The sequence below is a fragment of the Bos javanicus genome, chromosome 3 (assembly GCF_032452875.1).
Source record: "Bos javanicus breed banteng chromosome 3, ARS-OSU_banteng_1.0, whole genome shotgun sequence".
In the NCBI taxonomy this organism is placed as follows: Eukaryota; Metazoa; Chordata; class Mammalia; order Artiodactyla; family Bovidae; genus Bos; species Bos javanicus.
The window spans coordinates 26,260,084-26,270,664 of record NC_083870.1 but is presented as its reverse complement, the minus strand read 5'-3'; the positions used below and the strand labels follow the sequence as shown (position 1 = coordinate 26,270,664).

Sequence of the window (10,581 nt, the reverse complement as noted above, 5' to 3'; positions counted from 1 at the left end):
TCATCTGCCAGGGATCCTCGGACTAGATCAGGTCCCCCTGCTTTACCCTGTGACACCACAGTGGGCTTTTCCTGTCAAAGCTCTGATCACACCCGCAATTGATTATTTGTCTAATGACCATCTTCTCTGCTAGAGTGGAAACTCCATGAGGACAGAAGCCACATCTGTCTTATTTGATGCTGTATCTGCAGTGCTATCATAGGGCTTGGTACTAGTGGGGCCCAATAAATGTTTGTTGAATGAAGGGGTAACAAAGAGAGACCTAGACTCTTCTCTCAAGACAGTCACAACCCAACTGGATAAGTGGGGATACAGACACGCATGCAGTTACTGCATTGGGCAAGCCCTATAATAGTAGAATTCAGAAACTGACATGAGAATACAAAGAAAATAGCCTCCAAATGAGAATATGGCAGCTGTTGTTGAATGCCGCAGAGCTGAAATCCAGGTTCCACTCCTCAACCAAGCAATGGAGAAATCAGATTGCATCCAATGGGACTGCCAACCTTGACGTGTGACTAGATTTTATGCTTCAGATAAATGGTTTACTGCCTCAGCCCCCCAACCACACTAAGTACACATTCTTTAAAGACTCAACTGTGACCATCACATTTCTATGGCAATTTCTCTGATTCCCCCTACACTACCCTACCCTGTTCAGACAGCCCCGATTCCTTCCTCTCTGTGTCCCCTATTGTTCCCTACACTTAAGTCTGTCACAGCACCTGCAACCCTTCAGAGCGCTTACAGTTCAGATGTCTCTCAGACTCCCCTCAGTGAAAGCTCCCTGAGGTCAGGGGCTGTGCTTATATATCCATATTTCTTAGCATATCACATAGGGTCTGGTGTTCAGAAGACATTCTGCATCCTGAATGATGGAAGTCAGTCCATGGCTTGGAGCATACTTCCAGAGCAAGGAAGCTGTACTCATTAAAATACTTACTGATATGTCCCTGGTGGTCCAGTGGTTAAGACACTGCACTTTCAATGCAGGGGGCCCAGGTTCGACCCTTGGTCAGGAAACTAAGATCCCACATCCTCAGCTAAGTACTCATGCTACAACTATTGAGCCTGCATGCTGCAATGAAGACTCGGTGCAGCCAAAATAATAATTAGAAAATACTGCATTTGCAGTCATTTCTTTACAGGTGAGTAGGATCGTGGCTGGAGAGGGCAATGGCACCCCACTCCAGTACTCTTGCCTGGAAAATCCCATGGACGGGGGAGCCTGGTGAGCTGCAGTCCATGGGGTCGCTGAGGGTCAGACACGACTGAGCGACTTCACTTTCACTGCTCGCTTTCATGCATTGGAGAAGGAAATGGCAACCCACTCCAGTGTTCTTGCCTGGAGAATCCCAGGGACAGGGGAGCCTGGTGGGCTGCCATCTCTGGGGTCGCACAGAGTTGGACACGACTGAAGTGAATTAGCAGCAGCAGCAGCAGCAGGATCATGGCAGGTAGCTGTGGGCCCTGACTCTTGGTTAGAGGAAGGGGAATCTTAATTGGGAGCAGTGGGACTTTCTGATGATTTTCAGTGTCTCAGCATCATTGGCTCAGGGACAATGAGTGGGAAATGACACAAGCACCAAAGGCTCAGGAGATGCTGATGCAGCAACAAAGCAGGTGCCAGCTGAGGTTCAAGTGGCTTCAGGGGCTGGTTTGTGCAAGCACCACTGCTGAAGATTTCTTGGATATACCAGGGCATAGTCCTTGATGGGCTACCTGGACCAAATCCCATCCTTTCAGAATACTTGGATGTGTATTGCGTCTTAGCGCTATGTTTAGGGATGTGGTCCCAAATGCTTCCGAGTCCTCACTTTGTTTTAACTTCCTTCCTTTTGGGGAGGTCAGACCAGTGAGTGACTCACTCAGAGACTACTGGGTGCTGAACATAAGCTGTTCTCTGCAGAGTCAGCTGGCAGTTCTGACAGTTCTCACAGTCAAAGAGAGCCAAAACAAGGTAATGCCAAACAAACCAAGAACCACCAGGGCCTGCTATGTTGTAGGACTGATCTACTTGTTCAAAGTGCTTTCATATAATAATTTTATTTGATCTTGACAGAAATTCTCTCAGACCAGCAGAGAGGGTACAGGCACAGAAAGCCAAGGAGAATTGCTCATCCAAGGTCACTCAGCAAGGTAGAATAAAGTGGGGGGAAGCCAACACTCTCCAAGTAAAGGACAACAGATGGAGGAAAGCTACAGAAAGATCAATTTTCTCTCAATTCAAAGGGAAGGTTCTAACAGGCAGAGCTGTGCTCTGGAGGTGAGGGGGAGCTGCCTCCAAGGTGCCCAGGTGTTGGTGGGCTGGCAGCCTGGAAAGCTCTGGAGAGATAGAGGGCAGGAGTGGAGGATTCTTGTATATGATAACCCTTAGGTTTCTTTCATCCCTGGCATTTCTGATGTTGGGGGAAATGGCATCAGTTGGTCCAAAAGGACTCTGAAGCTTATAAACAAGCAACCAGCCCTTAGCTTACCCTTCAGGTCCCAAGTCCAGGAATGAGACTGTGACCTGCTCTTTTGCTTTCCACCTGTGTGCTGCCCTCTGGGCCTCCCCTGGTACCCCAGCTGCACCTGCACCCCCCACACCCCATCTGCAGCCCCAATGCTCAGTGTAGGCTAATCTCACCTGAAATTACCATGTGCTGCTGCAAAAGCACCGAGCACACTCTCTGGAGACCCTGTGTCACTAGGAACAGCCTGGCCAGTTGACCCTGGGCTCACGGCTGCCCCGCTGAGTTGTGGCTACCTCGTCCACGCTAGTGCCAAGCCCTCAGCTTGGACTATGCAATTAGAAATTCACCCTTAGCACCAAGGGGAAGACTAGTTTTCTAGATCCAAGAGTAGAACTTGAGCAAGTTCTTTCTCTATATATGAATGGACTTTGCACAGTCTCAGGTTTCCAAGGGGATACAGTAAAAACACAAGCCAGCTTCAATATGGCCTCATCAATACTGACCCTCACTGGAGCAAAAAAGGATAGGACTCCTGGCCAGAAAAGAAAGCTGAGGTTACAGGTTTTCAGTCTGCATACACAAACACTTTGAACACAGCATTGACTTCTATCCTATTCTATCTTATCTTACCCTCTTTTCTCCTCTCCTCTCCCATTCGATAGCTAATCTGTTTTACTACAAGCAAATTGCATCAGTTTTATGACCAAGACTTACCAGCTTTAACTACCTTGGGGGATACTTGAGACATCAAAGAAAGCCTTGCTACAAAATACAACTTACCTGGAGGGCTCTAGGCTCTAATGAAAGAGGATGATCCCCTTAATTAATAGTTAACTTCTTCCCTACAGAGTCCTTGACTGGACTCACATCTCACAGATACTCTTTCCATCCTTCGGTCTGGCATATGCTCTTTTCTTTTTCTAAACACTTTCCTTTCTAATCCCCCACACTCATCTTCTTTCACCTGACTAATTTCTCCTCACTCCTCAGGTCTCCGTTTAGAGCCTACTTCCCTTGGGAAGCTCTTATTCCTCTTCAAGAATGAATTAAATGTCTTTCTTTTATCTTTCCAATGCAGTAACCACATTCAATTGAGCAGTTATGAACCATAGGACCCTAAGGAAGACCACTGACATCAGAGATATGTTGCATAGTGTACAACCTGAACAAGTGTCTATGGCTGCCTTGCTCCCATAATTCTCTGTACTTCCTGTTAGAGTAGCAGCTACCGTGAATGGTGCGTGCCTGTTTTCTCATGCTGTTTCTTAAGGAAAAGGATCTTTTCTTGAGCACTGTCATGTTCCTAGGGCCTCAATAAATGTTTGTTAAATTAACTTACAAATATCTTTTAAAAATTCAATACCACACATACCTCTGGCTGTATATTATAACTGCTTTCTGTTTGCTTTTTACTTTCTTCTACTTCTTTCTCTGTATTCTTCTACCTATCAGTCAAACTCTTGCATCCAGGCCCTGTCAATACCTGCTATTCCATCAGAGCAGGGAAAGCCTTTCACAGTTGGAGTTTCCTTGGGCTGCTGTAACAAGCTACCACAAACCAGATAGCTTCAATAATAGAAATGTATAGTTTCATAGTTGGGGAGGCTGGAAGTTCAAAATCAAGGTGTTGGCAGGGCTTCACTACCTGTAAAACATGCAGGCAAGAATACTTCTTATAGCTTCTGCTTTTTCCTGGCATTTTTGGCATTCTTTGGCTTATAGATGGATCACTCCCATCCCTGCTACCTTTGTTACATGGCCATCTTCTCCCTCTGCATCTGTGTCTTCATATGGCCGTCTTCTTACTAGTACACTATCACTGAATTAGGGCTCATGCTAATGACTTCATCTTAACTTGATAGAATCTACAAAGTCCCTATTCCTGAATAATGTCACATTCACAGGTACTAGAGATTAAAGCTTCCATATATCTTTGGGGAGGGACACAATTCAACATGTACCCATAGTATAGACAGTGTTTTTTCACACTTTAGCATGCATCAAAATGACGTAGCACGCATGCTCAGCCACTCCAGTCATGTCCGACTTTTTGTGACGCTATGGACCATAGCCCACCAGCCTTCTCTGTCTATGGGATTTCCAAGGCAAGAATACTGCAGAGGGCTGCCATGCCCTCCTCTAGGTTACCTTCCCCACCCAGGGACCGAACTCACATCTCCTGTGTCTCCTGCATTGCAGGCTGATTCTTTACCACTGAGCCACCGGGGAAGCCCAAAATAACCTAAAGTATTTGTTAAAATACAGACTGCTGAATCACATACCCAGTTTCTGATTCAGGAGATCAGGGGTGGGGCTTAACAGTGTGCATTTCTAACAAGTTCCCACGGATGCTGCTGCTGCTGGTCTTCCTGGCAGCACACTCAGAACCACCCGTGTAAGACCTTGAGCTCAAGATGCAGTCTGTGGACCAGCAGCGTGAGCATCACTAGGGAGCCTGTTAGAAACACAGGCCCTCTCTTTCTGCCTGTACCTTTAGACCTATGGGATCAAATTTTTCATTCTATTAAGTGATGGGCCCCAGCACAAGTAGGGAAGTCAACTGGCCCTGGATAGAGAGGCCAGGTTCTATAAAGTCAAGCCAGGAAGCTCAGTCCCAGTCAAGCTGGCCTCCTCACAGAGGTCTCAGAGAGCCTCAGTTGGTATCTGGTTCATGTAAGAGGCCACACCTCTCCTACAGGTCCCCCACATCTACCCTCAAACCTGCCCAAGTTTTGGGGATACTGGGAAGTCACACCTGGGATCAAGTTCTCAGATAAGTGACTGAATTTCAGGTTGTATACACCACCTTTGCCAGAGAGTAAATAGGGCTAACTCTGAGAAGCCAAAGAGACATACTCACTGGCCAGAGGGAATTACAAGACTCCAGAAGTACAAAAAAGTGTACAAGAGAAATGTATTATAAGGGTTTTTTCCCCAGTGGACTCATGCCTGATCTCTTGGCTTATCTTTCATTCTTTTAGTGCAATCTGTTACATAACTATTTATTTTCAAGGCTACTCTAATTTTAGAAACAGGTTTACTTTGCTGTGATAAGGTGTGTGCTTTAAAAGAAAGAGTAGAAAATGGTACAGCTCTTATGAGTTCCTCTGAATGCTCCAAAAGATTGTGAAATTCCATCTATTAACATAGCTATATTTCCCAGTGAAATTGTTTGGGGTGAGATGTTTGTTCTGGCAAGGACTGTTTTCAGTGATGACTATCATGGTTTTCTAAATAAAGAACCAGGCCCCAACCTGACCCTGAACTAAAATAAAGGAAAGCTCCGATATCCAAAACGTTCTAGAGACTCAGCCCACACCTTTTTACACTGGGCTGGGTCTATGGCCTCTCCTTGGCTCTTCAGCTGAGCCAGCCAGAGTTGTTTAAAGGTAGGTAGCACCCACTGAAATCTTTCATCTGTACAAAGATTTGTCCCCTCCCTAAGAGATGCTCTCAAAGTCAGTCCTCTCGTGTGAAAATATGACTTACAAGCAGTAGCAGAGTTTCAGAGCTGATACCTGTCTTACAGCTTATCAACTTCAATCTCTCCCTTTTATAGGTACAGAGAAAAGTGACTCAACCTGGCTTTCACAACTAGCCTGTGGCACAACCTTGAGTAAATTTCAGATCCAGTTACTTTCCAGAACTTTCCAAGCCACCCTCTCATCCTACCATCTGCCCTGGAGATAAACGGACTGAAGTTAACTCTAAACTAGTAACCTGCCATGTTGCTTCATACCATCACCAGCCTACATCTGTGTTCTCTATTCCAAACCAACCGAGGACAGGAGTGTTAGCCCCAAACTGTTTCCAAAGCAGGACAAGGTCAGGGATAAACCTACCACCCCCAAACCAAGGACTAGGGGGCTGTCTCACAGCACTGGGCAATTCAAGAGCACTTGGGAGGCACACAGATAGGTGAGCAGAACCAGGCTGCTGGACCAGGTCCTATAGAAACTGGGAGCACAGCCTCCATCTAACAAGGCAGCTATTAATAATACGCACCCCTGGTAGGTGGGAGCCTTTGGACGGAGGGACCAAGGATACCAGACAGACCCATTTTTTAAAAGATAGTAGAATTTTGTATGTGTCTATAAGTGAAACCTCTCACATTTAAAATATTGGCTCACATTCTAAATGTCTTTCAAAACCCTTGCAGGCTAAACACAACCCAGCCCATGAGCCGCTGACACAGCTGCCGCAGCGTAGCATAGGTCAGTGATGGACACTACAGCAGGACAGACCAGTGCAAATCCTGGCTCAGCCCCTGTCTGTGACCTTGGGCAATATACCGCTCTAAACTTCAGTTTCCTAATCCTTAAAACAAAGATAATATTGGTCTTATTTCACAGTGTTCTTGGGAAGATTAGGTGACATCATGTAGACGAAGCACTCAGAAGTCTGCCAGGCACATAATACTAGATAACAGTTAGCACTGCCACTATTATAAGCTGAATCATAATGACCCGAAGGCTCCCCAGTCAGAGCTCCGCCCAGAAAACCCTCTCAAGCAAGGCCAGAACTTGTAGGCCCTTGTGGCCAGGTCCCGGCACAGCATCTTCTGTGACTCCACGACCTCTGCTGAGCATCTTTTGTTAGCATAACACAGCATCCTTGCTTGTAGTTCCCCACCGTCGTTGTTTAGTCGCTCAGTCGTGTCCAACTCCTTTGCACCCCTATGGACTGTAGCCTGCCAGGCTTCTCTGTCCATGGAATTCTCCAGGCAAGAATACTGGAGTGGGTTGTCATTTCCTTCTTCAGGGGATCTTCCTGACTCAGGCATGGAACCTGCGTCTCCTGCATTGGCAGGCAGATTCTTTACCACTGAGCCACCTGGGAAGCCCATAGTTCCTGGTGGGAATGGACAAATCCAGCATACCTGGCAGGCTGCTCAAACCATAGGGGAGAGACCTAGAGGGCTCCAGGGCATGGCCAGGGGCTGTGAGCATGCACAGAGGGAAGAATGGCTCAGGCGCTAGGCCTGCAGTATTGGGTCAGGAGGTGAACACCAGTCCAGCACCAGCTCAGACGATCTGGTATAAGAATGTGGCCCCTGACCTGAAAGAGAGTTTGGTTCTGTTCTTTCTCAGCCAGTCAGGCAGCCACAAATGATGTGCCCAAGACAGGGATCTGGCCTGCAGTGCCTGATGGGGCCACGAAGGTTTCAGTGTGATTGAAAACTCTTTGAAATGCTGCCCAACCAGTGCTTTGGGTGATACTTAAATTCCCAGCAAGGATGGAACGAAATTTGGAAAGAGATGCTGGGAATTCCCTGATGGTTGGTAGTTAGGACTCTGCGCTTTCACTGCAGAGATCATGGGTCAATCCCTGATTGGGGAACTGTTAATAAAATTCCACAAGCTGGGTGTTGTGGCCAAAATTTTTTTTAAAAAAGAAAAGAAAGAGATGCTGTGGTGCTTGATATTCATGGTGCTTGGTTTCTGGGGATCTTAGTGCCCTTGTAGAAATGCAAATTTGCCTCTGCTCACTGAAGGCTGGGAGCTGGATCTCTTCAGAGCATAAAAAAGCTGCTCAAGTGAGCAGGGCTTCAAGACTTCACAGGGCATAGTCCACAGTGGGAACAGCTAGGATGGAGGAACCCAACACGTGAAACACTCAGGCAGGAAGGATGGAAACATTGAAAATAGCCTTGACAGAATTAACTCTCTTTTGAAGAGATTTTAAAAAATGTCCTAAAAGTTATTTTGCTTAACACTATCTGCATAAACCAGAGGTCATTGAAATGATAAATAGTCCCCTATCTCTCAGGCAACAGATAAGGACTATTTTAAAGATGCCCCATTCTGTGGATACTAGTGTCTTGAATATTTTATAAATTCCTGATAAATTGTATATTGGAAAGATGCTTCTTATTCTATTTCCAGTTCCTTTCACAGACATGGAAGAAAATAGACCAAGACGAAGGATTTAATATTTATGCAGTACCTAGTTTCCCCTTTTTTTTTTTCTAGAAAATATATCCACGCTCCTTTTTTTCTCCCAAATCCAATTCTCTTGTCAGTGCTGCAAAAGAATTCATTATTTATAGGAGTTCCAGGGAAGCATGCTGTAGCATAGTTCTAAGAGGTGATAGTGTGTGGTTCTTCATTTGCCAGGTTTTTAGAGTCGAAGAGAACAGAGTTTCAGGTCGTACTTCACCACTCCCTAGATGTGAACTTGGGCAAATCGCTGAACCTTTCCAAGCTTAGTTTCTCACAGCTATAAAATGAAGCTAATATGAGGCTCTATTTCAGAAGACTGTTCTGAAAATCAAATGAGTTCATGGACATAAAATACTTAGCGAGTGCATATTAAGTGCAAGAATTGGACACGATTTAGTGACTAAACCACCACTATTAAGTGTTAAACCAATGTGTGTGTGAAGTTGCTTCAGTCATGTCTGACTCCTTTTGACCCTATGGACTGTATGTAGCCCACCAAGCTCCCCTGTCCATGGGATTCTCCAGGCAAGAACACTGGAGTGGGTTGCCATGCCCTCCTCCAGGGGATCTTCCCCACCCAACGATCAAAGCCACATCTGGTATGTCTCTTGCATTGGCAGGCAAATTAATGTTAGCTGTTGTTAAAATTTCCTCCAATTTAACTCTTAAAAAAAAATCCACATTTTAAAAAGTGGCTTTTCCTTAAAGTGGTATGCCTTATTGAAGATGTGCTTCAGTTTCTGGAGGAAGAACATGGAAGAGGTAAAGCATTTTCACTACTTTGCAAGGCTCATGTATTGGGGCTTCCCCTAAAAGCATGGTAGGGAAGACGTCTGAAGACACAAGGGAGTTTCAGACTCGGACTGACCTTCAGGGTTTCCTGAGTTGGAGCAGAGTGACAGGAGCTTTATACTTGCTACTGATCAGTTACTTCAGTTCAGTTCAGTCACTCAGTCATGTCCGACTCTTTGCGACCCCATGAATCGCAGCACGCCAGGCCTCCCTGTCCATCACCAACTCCCGGAGTTCACTCAGACTCATGTCCATCAAGTCAGTGTTGCCATCCAGCCATCTCATCCTCTGTCATCCCCTCCTCCTCCTGCCCCCAATCCTTCCCAACATCAGAGACTTTTCCAATGAGTCAACTCTTCTCATGAGGTGGCCAAAGTACTGGAGTTTCAGCTTTAGCATCATTCCTTCCAAAGAACACTCAGGACTGATCTCCTTCAGAATGGACTGGTTGGATCTCCGTGCAGTCCAAGGGACTCTCAAGAGTCTTCTCCAATACCACATTTCAAAAGCATCTGGTTGTGAGCTAACCCAAGAAAGGGGCTCACCTGAGTGGGGAGACTCATTGCAGGGGGGCAAGAGAGGGTGACCAGCCAACAGCATCTCCAGCAGCAGGTCAGCCAGCCATTCACTGAAAGGGAAGGGGCACCTGGTGGCAAACCCCAGTTTCCACTACAACTCAGTTGGACTCTTTCTGTCTTTAAAAAAAAAAGCTGTATTTTTTTGTCTAAAGAGCTCTCAGCACTTCACAAACTAGCACATTTTTCTCATCCATTTGCAGATGGCTCTTGAAAAAGTGAGGGGCTCCTTGCCCTGCTCAGGCCATTTTCACATAATGAGAAGTGACCGTGGCAAGCCAGGAACAGTGATAGGGAATCACACACAGGGGTCCTGCCATTCAACAAGGATTCTGCTACTGCATTATTGCTTGCTTCTTATTTTGCTACCATATCCAGTTGCTGTTAAGGCCCAATCTGAATGTTATTTGGGGTTTTGTTTCATGGAGAATGATGACTTCTCAGGGATCCACCTCATTTTAAGAGCATCATGAACTTTCTCAAGCATCTTCCATGGCCATAACTCAGTTTCAGGACTAGGAAAGTGGGAATGGATGAGGATGCCTGGGATGCCTGCCAATCAAATGAAGCAGGGAGTCTAAGGGAAACAGAACTTCTTGCCCAGACACCCAGGAGCCAGGCCTTCCTACACCTTGCCCCTCACCCTTCTCTCTCAGCTATGTTAGGAATCCAGCTATCTTAAATCACAGTCCATGCCAGGGACAGCTTCCAAGAGGGCCAGTTACACCGTCCAGGGTGTGACCACTCAGGGAAGAGTCTTGATGTCTGGACACTACAGGACATTTCTAAGCTAGCTGACAGGTATGCAATTTCTGG

General features: G+C 46.1%; 1 non-coding gene across 1 annotated transcript; it reads left to right on the top strand.

Annotated features, from left to right (window-relative positions):
- Positions 1-950: 950 nt before the first annotated feature.
- On the top strand, positions 951-1,023 carry TRNAE-UUC (transfer RNA glutamic acid (anticodon UUC)). Its single transcript has one exon. It is a non-coding gene; the product is annotated as a tRNA-Glu (tRNA).
- The last annotated feature ends 9,558 nt before the right edge of the window (positions 1,024-10,581 follow it).